General features: G+C 47.7%; 1 protein-coding gene across 2 annotated transcripts in view; it reads right to left on the bottom strand.

Annotated features, from left to right (window-relative positions):
- Nucleotides 1–13,929, bottom strand: part of LOC135907490 (calcium-activated chloride channel regulator 1-like) — a 435,567-nt gene that overhangs the window by 20,848 nt on the left and 400,790 nt on the right. The gene's annotated exons all lie outside the window — the stretch shown is intronic.

Here is a 13,929-nt window from a genome sequence, read left to right as displayed (position 1 = left end):
CTCAGGAATTTTATTCACATATTAGGCTATCACGTAAATATGCTAATTCGAAAATTTCTGAGACCTACTTTTTCATACTCTTTTTTTTACTTCCGGTATGCATGTTCTTGACTTGCTCACATATTGGAATCCGCAAGTGAGGACTTTTCCATTTCTGCTAGTATCAAAATTTTCATACTTGTCAAATGCTTACCTAGAGATACCTACCACTGTGCATAACATTGAGTGTCTGTGAAGATACAAGGATCTCACAGAGCTGTTGACCGGCAATCATTTTTATTCCTGTTTCCTACAGATCTCGTGCACGAAGTAGAGAAATAAATTGAACTAAATTCAAAGCGTTAAGCCCAGAGCCACACGAAAAGAAATCAGTATATCGCAGTTGTACGACAACGTCGTTTGCGGCACGAAATTCTCCCTCTGCTCCGGATATCCGCATATTTGGGTGCTGCTGAACTGGTGTGCGAGGCCCTGAACATATGGTGCCACCTCTGTGTGAGTGGAGTCAGCTGACGGTTTCAGAGGCAATGTAACTTGAACCCGGAGTGACCTCCCCCCCACTACGTGGGTGTGCGCGGGAAAGAGTTGCAGAAGATAAAGAGAAAAAGCATTTGAGCCACGAACCAAGGAGGTTGTTGGGCATTCTTTCATGGACAGCGAAGCAGAGCTGGCAGCCGTCGCGTAGGGGCTCGTGGCACAGCCGCGACGACATTCGGGGGGTGGGCAGATGTCGAAGTCATGCGTGACGCTGGCCCCTTACAAATCGCATCAGCATACACACAAGGCGACCGATTCGTATCGTTTCCGCGCTCCTTTTCGAAAGTGATCTTTTCTGTTACTTTCAGTGCGACAACGTCTTTTTCTTTTTCCACGTAGGGCAGGATAGAGCGCATAGCCACGATAGCCAATTGGACAATGGAAGGTGTCATTACGTTTGGTAAAAACGCGTTCATGGTCACCAGATTGCGCAGATATAAGACAGCCTTGGCATCTTTGTGAGCCATGGTCGAACGATGTTTCACACTTAAAGCAGCTACGCGGGTTCGTGATGTATGGTATTACCAAATTTTTGTGAATCCTGTTTCCAGGGCATCTGGGAAAGTAGTGGAACCAAATGCAAGGAGAAGATGATTCCTTGGAACTATGTTGCTGTCTCGTTTAATCTTTATTAGTTGTACTTGAGTCACGTTCTGTTCTTTCCATCCCTTTAGGAGCTCTTCTTCAGTAAGTTAAAGATGTGTTCATGAGAGATTACTGTTTTAGATGCGTTCATCGATTGGTGTAAGGTCACCATGATTTCTACATCGCATATTGCTACAGAAATTGATAGCTTTCCATGCTGATGCTGGTGGCAAACTTTAAGGAGGAGATTGCTTTTGGCCAGTTTCGTCGCATTGTAGCCTGAACATATTGTGTCGGTTAGACATTTGGCAACAGTGAATGGTGAAATCTTTGTGACGGTTTTTTCAGGCTTCTGATGGTGAATATTGTGAAGTCGGGGGAACTATCCTTGCGCTGGCCGTGAAACCAACAGTTATTCGGTAAGGCGTACGTTGCCACGAGGCCGATCAGGCAGATGGGAGAAAGACATTAAAGCCATAAGGATTTACTTCATTTTGGAGGCTGCGCCAGCCGCCTTCCATCAGAAATGGGAATCCCAAGGTAACGGAGACGCTTTCTTCACATAGCTACTATAAGCTAATACAATATACCCAAGGTTGGATAAATAGCAGTACAACATAAGCGGATTGCTCGGGAATAATTGTCGATGCAACAGACCGTTTTTGTCCTATAGAATTTGAGGAAGAAAGTGCAAGTGTTTCGTTATATGCCTTTGGCTTTCGTTGAAATCTTGTGGAAAGGCCGGGTGCAGTGTCGCTGATTTCAGTGCTGAGCAAAGTGATGCCGCCATTAACTATTTCTTCAACAGTGAATCTACTGTGGCGTCGAGTGAGCGTCGGCAATTAGTTAAACGTGTGACGTGTTCGGGCAGGATAACACGAAAACAATCGGCGAGATACCGTAGGACTAGCTTAGGTGCAGGCTTGAACTTTGCCGGCGCTCTTCCTTGAAGGGGTTCCAATGCAATATTAAAAAAGCTACTTAAACCAACCTCAACGTGGTTCTTGATCGTGAATGCGTCTCAGAAATGACGGCGCATTTCTAGGACGGAACAATTTACTGCAGAGTCATCCGGGACGCTACGAGAAACACCGATCGACAACTCCAAAAGCTACTGACTGACGCCTTTAAGTTTGTCAGCCGCCAACTTTGTCTCACTTGCTCGGTCTGTGGTATACGGTCTCCCTAAGGCTCAGGAGCCTGGCGTCCCGGTTCGGCCCATTGTAGACTACGCCCATTCCCCGCAGCACCGGCTTTGTCCCTATATTTTTTATTTACTTGGACATCTGATAGGACGAACATCTCTGTACGTGAATGACTCTACTGAATTTGTTGACAAGATCAATTGCGTTGTTTGGAAAATGAATTCGTCATGGCGTTTTTTGACGTCAAGTCGATGTTCACGCAAGTACCTTGGGACTATGCTGTTGATTGCTGCAAAAAAGCATTGGACAACGACACCTCTCTGCCTTCCTGCACCCCATCCGAGGTGGACAACCGCAGTGGCTTGTGCTAATGTTGCATTGGAAGCCCGTGAAGGAAGAGTGCAGCACCGAAACTATTCCTTCGTTATATGGACGACTGTTTGTGTTATCAAGGGCAAAGGCGTCGCACCTTTCCTGGTACACCTAAACTCATAGAAATGCACGATAGAATTTACTGTTGAAAAATAGGTTAATAGCCGCATCATCTTTCCTCGACTTTGAACTTTACCTCACTACATCCGGCCTTTTAATAAGCGTACATCGAAACCCTACGGATACATAGAAATACCTGCACATTATATCGTCCAATCCTGTTAAACAATAACAACCTGTTGCATCGACACTGTCTTTTCGCGCATTCCTCTTTGCCCTACCTCTGTCAAACTAAAGTTACACTGAAGAGACTGTACAAAGACTTAGTTCACAATGGCTATCTCGAGCACTTTGTAATGACTAGAAAGGTCTGCTGCTAACCCCATTGATAGAGCTACAAAAAAAAGCGTGCTTCACTTAATTATCCACGAGAGGTGAGGGAGGTAATTCCAAAAATTTTCATTATGAAGTGCAAATCTGCCACATCCTTACAAGCAAAGTAAAACTGCAACTCGTCAGAGTCAAAGGCTGCCTCGAGGAAAAGATACCCTGGCACCGTGCACAAATGCCCGTGCCAACACTGCCAGGCACGCTGTATAGGTAATAATAATATTTGGGGTTTTACGTGCCAAAACCACTTTCTGATTATGAGGCACGCCGTAGTGGAGGACTCCGGAAATTTTGACCACCTGGGGTTCTTTAACGTGCACCTAAATCTAAGCACACGGGTGTTTTCGCATTTCGCCCCCATCGAAATGCGGCCGCCGTGGCCGGGATTCGATCCCGCGACCTCGTGCTCAGCAGCCCAACACCATAGCCACTGAGCAACCACGGCGGGTACGCTGTATAGGTAAAACTGCTAACTTTTCATGTGTACCTCGGATGGCCCCGCGGCGCTTTATGCCGTCGAGAAGGGAGTGCCACAACGAGCTGTGTTAAGCCCGATATTATTTAATTTAGTCCTAATCCATCTGAAAAGAAACCTGCCCCCTGGCGTCAAAATCACACTGTATGCGGACGACATTTGCATTTGGAGTGCGGCGCGTTCCCGCAGTACCACCCACTATCGCCTCCAGAGAGCGCTAGCAAATATATCGGCTTACCTAAATCCAAGGGGTCTGAAATTGTCCCCCGATAAAAGCGTTGCCATGGCATTCACGCGGAGGTGTATAGAAAAATACCCACTAGTGTTGGGTGGTCGCGCCCTTCCATACGGCAAGACGCAAAGGTTTCTTGGAGTGACGATCGATAGGAAGCTCACATGGTCGCCCCAAGTGAAAAAATTGAGTGAGAAGATTTCCTCGGCGTCGCAAGTATTCCGATTTTTAGTCGGATAACAGTGGGGCAGCCACTGTCGATCAATGGTGCTCCTCCATAAGGCCTACGTTGACGGAACACTACGATATTACCTCCCTATCCTGCACAAAATATCTCCCACAAGCAAGAGAAAACTCGAGGCAGCACGAAACAACTGCCTTCGCGTATGTCTTGGCCTTCCGAAGGGGTCTTCCCGCTCAGGGACTGTAGCAGAAGCTGGATGCCTGCCTCTGGAAGTGCTATGTTCGCAGGAGACACTTCGGATACACCTCCGCCACGTCATTCGTACAAAGACTCACTTTTTAAAGGATATTTCCAGAACCCGTGCTACATCTAGCTTTGGACAGGCCGTCGGAAGCATATCTATTTAGATTCCTGCTCAGGCGTCACAACTTTTGCCGCGAAACATTTCACCATGCACACTCTCCCCACTGGAAATCATGCCATACATACCTAGAATCAGTGCGAAAAAGAAAATGCCTCAAGCAGCGACTTATCAGATAGCTTTAGAATATATGCACGAAAAATACGTAGCTGCAACGCACATTTTCACAGATGTCTCTACAACTCCACATCGTTCATCATGCGCACTTTGTGTTCCCTCTACAGGGCAACGATTCTCGTTTCGTCTTGAGCGAGTGACATCATCTACTTCAGCGGAGAAATATGACATTAAGGAGGCCCTTGTGTATGTACTTCGACAGCAGCCGCCAAAGACATGTGTGATTTTCACAGACTCAAAAGCTGCCCTACAAAGTATGTGGAACAGGCACAAGCGTTGCAATAATCAACCAGCAGCATTTGACATTGCTTATCTTCACCACAGGGCTAAGACTGCTGGGCGTTGCATTAAGTTCCAGTGGATACCTGGCCATGCCGGCATTTCGGGAAATGAAAGAGCGGACGAAGCTGCCAGAAATGGACTCCAATACCGCAAGTTCAGAAGAACATATTTTACAAAACCGACGCTTCAACCATGGCAAAAAAAAAATGCCCATCAAGAAAAAGACCGCATCTTGAATCTGCCGCTTCACCAAGATAGCTTCCTACGTTACACTGACCCAGAAATGAGACCGAAAATCTCACGACGACTTCCTTGACACTTAGAGACATTGTACCATCGTCTTCGACTGAACGTTGCATACACGAACAATTATCTGCACCGCATAGGACTTACCACTAACCCATACTGTGATAATTGTCGCAACTTAGAAACAATTGAGCACATATTACTAGAATTCCCCGCGTACCGTGATGAGAGACATTTTTTTAGCACCAAATGGACATGATTTGCCACGAACCGTTAACGTTACCGAGCATCTTAGGTCCAATGCCCGGCCCTTCAAAACAGCGACGGGTTTTGGATTTATTGTTCAAATACCTGACAGAAATTGGTCAAATACAAAAGCTTTAAAAATTGCATCCTTCCTATACAAAAGCCTAAATTTACCCGCCATGTCACCTGTAAATATTAGTATCAGGTCCACTCAAACATTTCATATTTATTTTTATCCTCTTTGTCTCCCACTCTTCTGGAATCTTTTAATCCCATTCCCCATCTCTACACAGAGTAGCATGCCAGCGGTTATATACGCGCCGGCAAAATTCTCTGTTTTTCTAATAAAGAGCCCTCTCTCTCTCTCTGCTAACTTAAGATTAAAAACAAGGCTACAACAGCACCCCAATGATTTGCCAAAGGGCTCTCGGTGTCAAACGCACTGGGGCAGAGCATCCTGAAAAGATTAGTCACAGTATCGGTTCGGTATCGGCTTCCTTCGTCGAAAATGAGAACAAATTATTATACTCCTTGAATCATTTTACATACTACCTACGCTGCACACAATAAACCGGAGACGGGGCCCTCTTCCTGAGCTACACGCGAACGCATTACGGTATTCGATAAGGATATATTAAAGACCGCCATTCATCTCGTTCTTTGCGAACAAGGCACCCGTATTTGGTGCTGAAACGTCAACAGCATTTGCATTATTCTTTTTGTTTTTTGGTTGGTGAGTGGACGTTTTTGTTAACCAGAACTTACATTGCAACTTTGTAAACTGTATCCTCACTCCGATGCATCCTTCGTGCCTAAATCTTCTGGTTACTCATCATATATAGTTCTCCTACTATTATGTGTCGAGTTGGGTTTTACTGCTTCAAAATTGCTGGACTTGTGTAAATTTGCCTTGTTAATCTCTAAGCGCAACAGACAGTTTTATATTACTTTCATGCAACTAAGAACAAGGGCTCCCGCAGCAGTCTCAAAATTTGGGACCGCTTTCTGTAAATCATGTCCTACGTATAGGTACACCTGATGAAACAATAACAATGAATATGAATAGCCGGAATAATCTTATCTCTTCCTATATTAATGCGCAGCTGCATATCAGCCTCGCTGCACCAGCAGCAGTACCAGAACAATCACGCAAATTAAGGAAAAAGGTCTGATGCAGCAGTAAGCTAAAATGTGTTGGAAATTGATCTGTCGATATCCGCTTTTTATAATTTTTCTACTGCAGAAATGGCTTTCGTCAATGTGGAACATGGGGTTTTAAAGAGGAAGCTTTAACCGGTGCCCACCCTAATATCACCTATTCAAATAGACGTGAAACGCAAAAAAAACCCTTTTCAATGATAATCACTGGGCCAATTTTAATTTGTTACATTTGTGAAAGTTAAATTGTAATGGCTGTTGCAAAGGCAGTTCAGATATAAAGCCTTAAGTTTCAAAAATGGAGTTCTCAAAAATTGGTAAGTTTGAAAACAATAGAAGCACGAAGCTTACGTAGCTCTGCAGCAAGAACAGGGGCGCTATAGCCTAAAACTGTTCCAAACTTTTCTATTCCAATTCTGCAATCAGCTCACCGCAATTGGTCAAAAACTTTTTTGGACCACCCCCCCTTCACCTGTCTGTCACGCGACGTCACGAAAACCGCGATAGCTCCCCACCTGCCATGACGTGTACACACAGATTATGCGCAATTTGACCGAACAAAACAAAAATAGTTATTTCTGATTCGATGCCTTTTTGCCATTAGACCTCGGCTATTGTTCAAAAGTTTTCGGGCTGCACCCACATCACCTGCCTCTCACGCGACGTCACAAAACCGCAAAAACTTACCTCGTCAAAGTGACGCGTACGCGTTAAAGATGCATTAATATGCCGAATAAAACTGAACCTTATTCTCAATAGCGGCAGGCTGCCCCGTCCCGAAAGGAACAAAAGATGGCTGCCGCCGATCGCTCCTGCACTGGCTACTCGCCCCTGCCGGAAAGCATTGGTTTATTTGCGTGTAATAAAACTTTTTGCGTGGCCGTGTAACGTTTTCGAGAACTTTCGGCACGTTTACGACCTCGTTCTGCCAACTCTTCTTTGCTGAGGATCCATTTTAGCGCCATTCTTAAGCTTCCTTTGCATGCCGCCGCGATTGTCGACGAGCCACTGCAAGCTAAGTAAGAGAAAGCAGACCAATCGCAGACGCCGGCACCACCCTCTTCATACGGTTATCGATATTCAGTGCAGTGGCTAAGCAACATCAAATCCCTCCCCACTTGAGCATGCTCCACGCCTATTGTGAGCCAATTAGATAACACAAGCCGCTCAGTGCAGGCAATGTTATTTGTTTTTCAAGCAAACAGAAGTGACCTCCTATGAACAAGGGAATAATTTGATTGGTCTTTTCAGACGATCCTGCGGGTACCCACCCGATGCTTGCGTTACCGGTTACGCAAATGTGACGTCAGAAGACTGGAATAAAAGCATATTGCAATAGTTTTACGTTATACGACCCCAGATATCACATTTCAGTAAACCACAGCCATTAGAACATGCAGAGTGACTAAATTTGTTATGTCAATTACAAGTTGTAGTCGGTAACAACATTGAAGGGGAGTCCACACAGGCAAGAACGAAACCGCTGAACCGCAAATATTACCGCGAGGCATTCTTGTTCCGTGAAAGTGTAATTCTGCTCAGGTCTACCTAATGAGAAACGTACATATGCGGTCACGGGTTCGCCATGACCATACCGTTAAACTCGGACGGCACCAATACCTATGCCACTGGAATCCGTATGGAGTTCCATCAGAGCTAAAGGATTGAAGTTCTGAAGAACAGGTCGTAACGTCACCGGCAACTTCAACTGACGAAATGAAGAGTCGCACTCCGTAGACTACAATAATGGGATATCGTTTCATAGCAGGCACGTCAATGGATACGCGGCGTCGCAAATAAAGGAATAAATCTGCGGAAATAGGAACGAAGCCTCAAAAAGCTACAGAGCTATTTGACAGAGCGTGGTGTACTAAACGCTTCAACGGCAGCTGTCTTCCGGGGATCGAGACGGATGCCCTCATTATCGACGAGGCGCCCAGGCACAAGGGTGTGGTGGTCTCCGAAGTGGCATTTCTTTCAGCTTAAAACTATGCAAGCGTTTCTGACGCCAGTTCAGTACAATATCCACACGCGAGTTTCGTTCACTGAAAGGGCGGTCAAAAATGACGTGATAGAAATAGCACATGCAGATCTCCTACACTCTTAGGCAAAGTTACACCCTTTGGCATGCCCCTTCTGCCACACAACGATAATCGTCATCAGCCTTGATGCGTTTCCTTTCTTTAACGCTGCGAGCCCGGAACTTTCCAGTAACGAACGGCGCGCGCGTTATCAGAAGGGGCACTCCAAAGGGTGTAAACTGTTCTATGCTGATAACGCGCGTGCCGTTCGTTACTGGAAAGTACCGGGCTCGCAGCGTTAAAGAAAAGAAACGCATCAAGGCAGATGACGATTATAGTTGTGTGGCAGAAGGGGCAAGCCAAAGGGTGTAACCTTGCCTAAGAGTGTACTCTAGGCCATGCAGAATAGTGTTAATAAATTTCTCGAAAGTCGCCGGAGCGTTCGACAGTACAAATGGCATAGCAATTAAATTAAAAAAGCCCGTCAGGTTAAAAACGCGGTCTTCCTCGTCCTCAGGATACATCGGAATTCGCCAGTAGCCGGATCGTAAGCCTACTGAAGAAAAGTAAGAGGCGGAATGAAGGCAGCCGATTACGTCATCAATACGTGGGAGTGTGCACGTCTTTTGTGTTGTTACAACATCGCCAATAGTCGACGCAAAATCTCCAAAATCCATCTTTTTCTTTAGCAAGAATCACTGGGGCTGCCTGAAGCCCCTCTATCCGCGCGCCACCGCCAACCGCCTTTTCCCCTCACACCAAATCCGGTTCCGGCATTTCCGCTTCGGGCATTTCCGGTTCCGGCATGTCCGGTTTTAAGATTTCCGGTTCCGGCGTTTACGCTTCCCGGAGTTGCGCTGCGAGAATTTCCACTGTGATTGCAGACGATGGTGAGACGCCCGTGCTTAGCAACCGGTGCTAATTTGAGTAGCTCGCTCTAGCCATTCCACCAAGCCATTCGTGTGCATCTACGTGCTTGTTTGCGTACGCTGCGCCCGCACGCTTTGCCTGTCGTCCCCTTTCTCTGACAAAGTGCGGAGAGCCATGGGCTGGGGCACAACACACGAACATAATTCGCCGTACACATCTGCTCGCGTCACAACACTAACACAATTCGCCGTACACCTTTGCACGCGTTACAACACGCGCGCACGCACCGATTCACTGCACACCTCCGCGCATATCCCACAAGAAAAGCACACTTGCTTTCACCATGTCACTGAATGCCTTCCACGCAAATTTGAACTTGTTATATTTCATAGCTTCACGTCATTGCAGTTCTTCACGCAGTGCACGCACTTGGGACGTTCGTTACCTTCAATCTGCCGTACGAGACAAGTTCAACCTCAGAATCAACAGCATAAACTCTATGCGTCTGCCGTACAAATAGGCGTCGCGAACTCCTTCACTAAAGTCCCTCCTACGTGCTGGCTGAAGGGGATGTGTGCTTCAAAACAAGAAGAATTCAAAGGTGGACAAGCTGTTGTATTCCGCTGAAGTAGTAGTTTGCGGTCGCTGTTTTCCAAATGCACGAAAAACGGGAGCGGTCTCCAAGCACCCAGGCACTGTATTCCACTCTACGTTGTCTCTCGAAGCACAACCCGTCGCAGGTTGACGCGAAGCAGCGAACACGACCAGATCGCCGATTACAATAGGCGGTGGTTCTTGGATGGAATCGCATTAACAGTTTCAACCGCAGCTGGTGCAATTAAAGCCTCTCCGTAGACGCGAAAGTAAACAACGCTAAAAACATAGCGCCACTTCCACTCGGAACAGGAAGCTGAAGCTACGTAAGTTCCGCTTGACGCCGGAAGCTGAGGGGGTGAGTGGGAGAGGAGCGTGGAGGAGGAGGGTAGGTTGGCGGTACTTAGCTTGGTCGGCGGTGGCGCGTGGATGTAGGGGCTTTAGGGCTGCCCACAGATTCACAGACCTATGCATGACTCCTTTATTTATCATTTCGTGCGCTTGCTCGTTGATAATCCGGTGCTCTGATAGTGAGACGCTAATGGCTTTTGCCTAATCGGATATGGCTACCCGTGTTGATGGTATGGCATGTTTGAGACGCAGGGATGGAACGTACTTAGTCCTTCTGCGTAAAGTCGAATACAGAGACGTGCTTCGAAGAACACCCACTGAGTGCTGTGTCCGTGATTAGTTCTGGTTTCGGTCCTCGGATGCGGACGGGTGCAGCCGCATAGTGACAGTGTTCGGAACTACGTGTGAACGTTCTCCACTGTGCCGATGGGTGGAGCCACATCCCTGGCAAGGCCTGGTGTGGGACAATGACGTGGACAGTGTGTTCGCGCCGAGCGATGTAGTGTCATGTGTGGTCGCCCTCTCTCCGACAAGGCTACGTTCTTTGTGTGTTCTATGTGCGGAAAAAAGTAATTCCCCGTACATAACATTGGCGACTCCAGCGACAGCACAGATTTTCACAGTAAACAATACAAAAGGGCTGTACAAGGTAAAAAGGCTTCCTTCCTTTTGGTGTTTCAGCAGCCCCAGCAATTTTCCAGGTGTGTACCTGGACGATATCATCGTGAGTGTAGCAACAGCAAAACAGCACAAGGACCGCCTAGCGTCAGTTCTCCAGCGGCTGGCTCAGGCAAACCTACGATTGTACAAATCCAAGTGTCAGTTTGGTGTGGCGGAGGTAAAATTCCTGGGTCACAAGATTGATGCAGCAGGGATTCAAACATCTGACGAAAAAGTGGAAGCTATCGTGAAGGCACCAGCGCCCACAAGTAAGCCGACACTGCAGTCATTTTTAGGTATGTTGGCCTTCTATGATCGATTTCTAGAGCGTCGTACTACAGTTGCAGCAAACCTGTATGAACTTCTGGCAAAGGACAAGACTTGCAAGTGGGAACAACGGCATCAAAAAGCGTTTGATGAGCTGAAACAGTGCTTGTTGTCGAGGACTGTCTTGTCACACTATGACGAAACCAAGCCCCTCTTGATTTCGTGTGATGCTTCACCTTATGGTGTAGGTGCCGTGCTTGCTCAGCTGGACAGCCAAGGCAGAGAGCACCGATTGCGTTTGCATCCCGGACATTGGGTGCTGCTGAACGTAACTATGCACAACTTGACCGTGAAGGTCTTGCTGTAGTCTTTCAGCCACACACTTCCACAAGTACATTGTGGGTCGAGAAGTCACGTTCATGACTGACCATCAGCCGTTACTGGGGATTCTCGGACCACTGAAGCCGGTACCAGAAATGCTTTCGCCCCGAATGAAAAGGTGGTGCCTTAAACTGTCAGCATACAACTACAACCTTCAGTATCGTTCCGGTAGTCGTCATCAGAATGCAGATGCGCTGAGTAGACTGCCTCTACCAGACCGCATTGAAGAGCCTAACCCATCTGGAGGCGTGCTCATGTTCGAGGCGTTACCACGACCGCCCTTGGCAGCTGAGGTTGTGGCTACACTAACGCAAGAGGATCCAATCCTAGCAGAGGCATTTTAAGCCGTACAGAAGGGCACCGCGCAGCGTCTGCAGGGACACAGTTTCACCCCATACCGCAGAAGAGCCACTGAACTTGCTATCCATCGAGGATGCATCAGCTGGGGCTCAAGAATTGTCGTACCTGCAGGAGCACGAGAACAGGCCATTTCATTAGTTTACGCAGGCCATCGTGGAATTGTAGCCATGAAAGCTTGTGCGCGTAGTTACCTTTGGTGGCCTGGCTTGGACGCCGAGATCGAAACAACTGTGAAGTCATGCGCCCAGCGCCAGCGCAGCCAGAGCGATCCAAAAAAGGCTCCAGTTCCAAATTGGACGCAGCCAACGACAGCATGGCACACATTGCACGTGGACTTTGCAGGTCCTGTGGAAGGACATACCTTTTCGGTTGTTGCCGACGCTTTCACCAAGTGGGTGGAGTTGCGACTGGTGAACAGCCCAACATCAACAGCAGTCATTAGTGTGCTGCGCTCTTTGTTTGCCACATTTGGCATACCACGCAAGGTTGTGTAGGATAATGGGTCTGCATTTGTGTCTTCCGAAATACAAGATTTCTACCAGAGAAATGGCATTCGAAGCGTAACGCCAGCCCCTTACCATCCTGCTACAAACGGGTAAGCAGAACGTTATGTCGGAGAACTGAAGAGGGCACTGGCCAGAGAACCATCCGGTTCGCCCAGTGTTCGCTTGTAACGTTTTCTGTTTCGGCAGCATACCACTGTACATCAGTCAACCGGGCTAACACCAGCTAAAGCCATGTTCGGGCGGGAGCTGCCAAACCAGTTGGACCTCATCATTGCATCGGAAGGACAGGAGGCTGCACAACCTGTCCTACCCAAGAGTCGTCAACTCATGCAAGGAGAAACCGTATGGGTAAAACAATTCGGCAAGGGGCCAGACTTGGCAGAAGGAACTCTGGTTAAGAGGATGGGCCACAGATCCTGGGTTGTGAAATGCGCAGGAAGAATTGTGAGACGCCATCTAAACTAGCTCAGGAAGCGCACTGGCAAAGTAAAGCTGGACAGACAAGCCTCAGCAATGCTCACGTGGGGCATGGACAGTGATCCAGCGGAAAGCACACCAGCTATGCCATCTTCACGTCCACTCGAATCTGAATCGAGCATACCGAAACGACCGGCACGGATCACACGGCAGCCTATTTGGTACAAGGCATCCTTCCAAGGGGGAAAAGTGTTGTGTCCGTGATTAGTTCTCGTTTCGGTCCTCGGATGCGGACGGGTGCAGCCGCATAGTGGCAGTGTCCTGAACTACATGTGAACGTTCCCCACTGTGCCGATGGGTGGCGCCACATCCCTGGCAAGGCCTGGTGTGGGACAATGACGTGAACGGTGTGTTCGTGCCGAGTGATGTAGTGTGGTCGCCATCTCTCCGACAAGGCTACGTTCTTTGTGGGTTCTATGTGCGGAATAAAGTAATTCGCCGTACATAACACTAATGTTCCGCGTTCACTCTTGTTTAGCGACCTATTTACCCTTGACAAAACATGTTTCGGCATTGCTGCACATCTGTAATTTCTAGAGATGCGCAAGACGGCTCATTTCAGCGAGCGGCTAGAAACGGCGTAGCTCACTAAAACAGACCGGTCTATGCTAACGCCTCACCGGTTCACATAGATCTGTAACCTGTGATATCGCGTGCGGTGCCTCCGCCCTGTATCCTTTTCCTTTTCTTTTTATGGCGGCTCGCCCGCTTCCCCCCCCGCCCCCCACGCCCGACTTTCCTTGCCGCGCGTGCCTTTCGTTTTTTTCTTTCTGCGCGTTACTGGCGATCATGTCATCATGCGCCAGGACAAAAAAAAGATAAAAACCAAGTCGCATTACAACAGGTCATTGATCTCGGTTTATTGACTTGTTATTGATGCATGCTCAGAAAATGCACAAAAGTCGATGACATGGGCGGCAGTTTCATGACTACACTAATTAGTCCAAATGAAGACGAGGACGTAAACTGTCCGTTCGCCTGTTACCTTTAAA

Source organism: Dermacentor albipictus, chromosome 6 (assembly GCF_038994185.2).
Source record: "Dermacentor albipictus isolate Rhodes 1998 colony chromosome 6, USDA_Dalb.pri_finalv2, whole genome shotgun sequence".
Lineage (NCBI taxonomy): Eukaryota > Metazoa > Arthropoda > Arachnida > Ixodida > Ixodidae > Dermacentor > Dermacentor albipictus.
The sequence above is the reverse complement of the archived record's forward strand: the minus strand, read 5'-3'. Positions and strand labels throughout refer to the sequence as shown.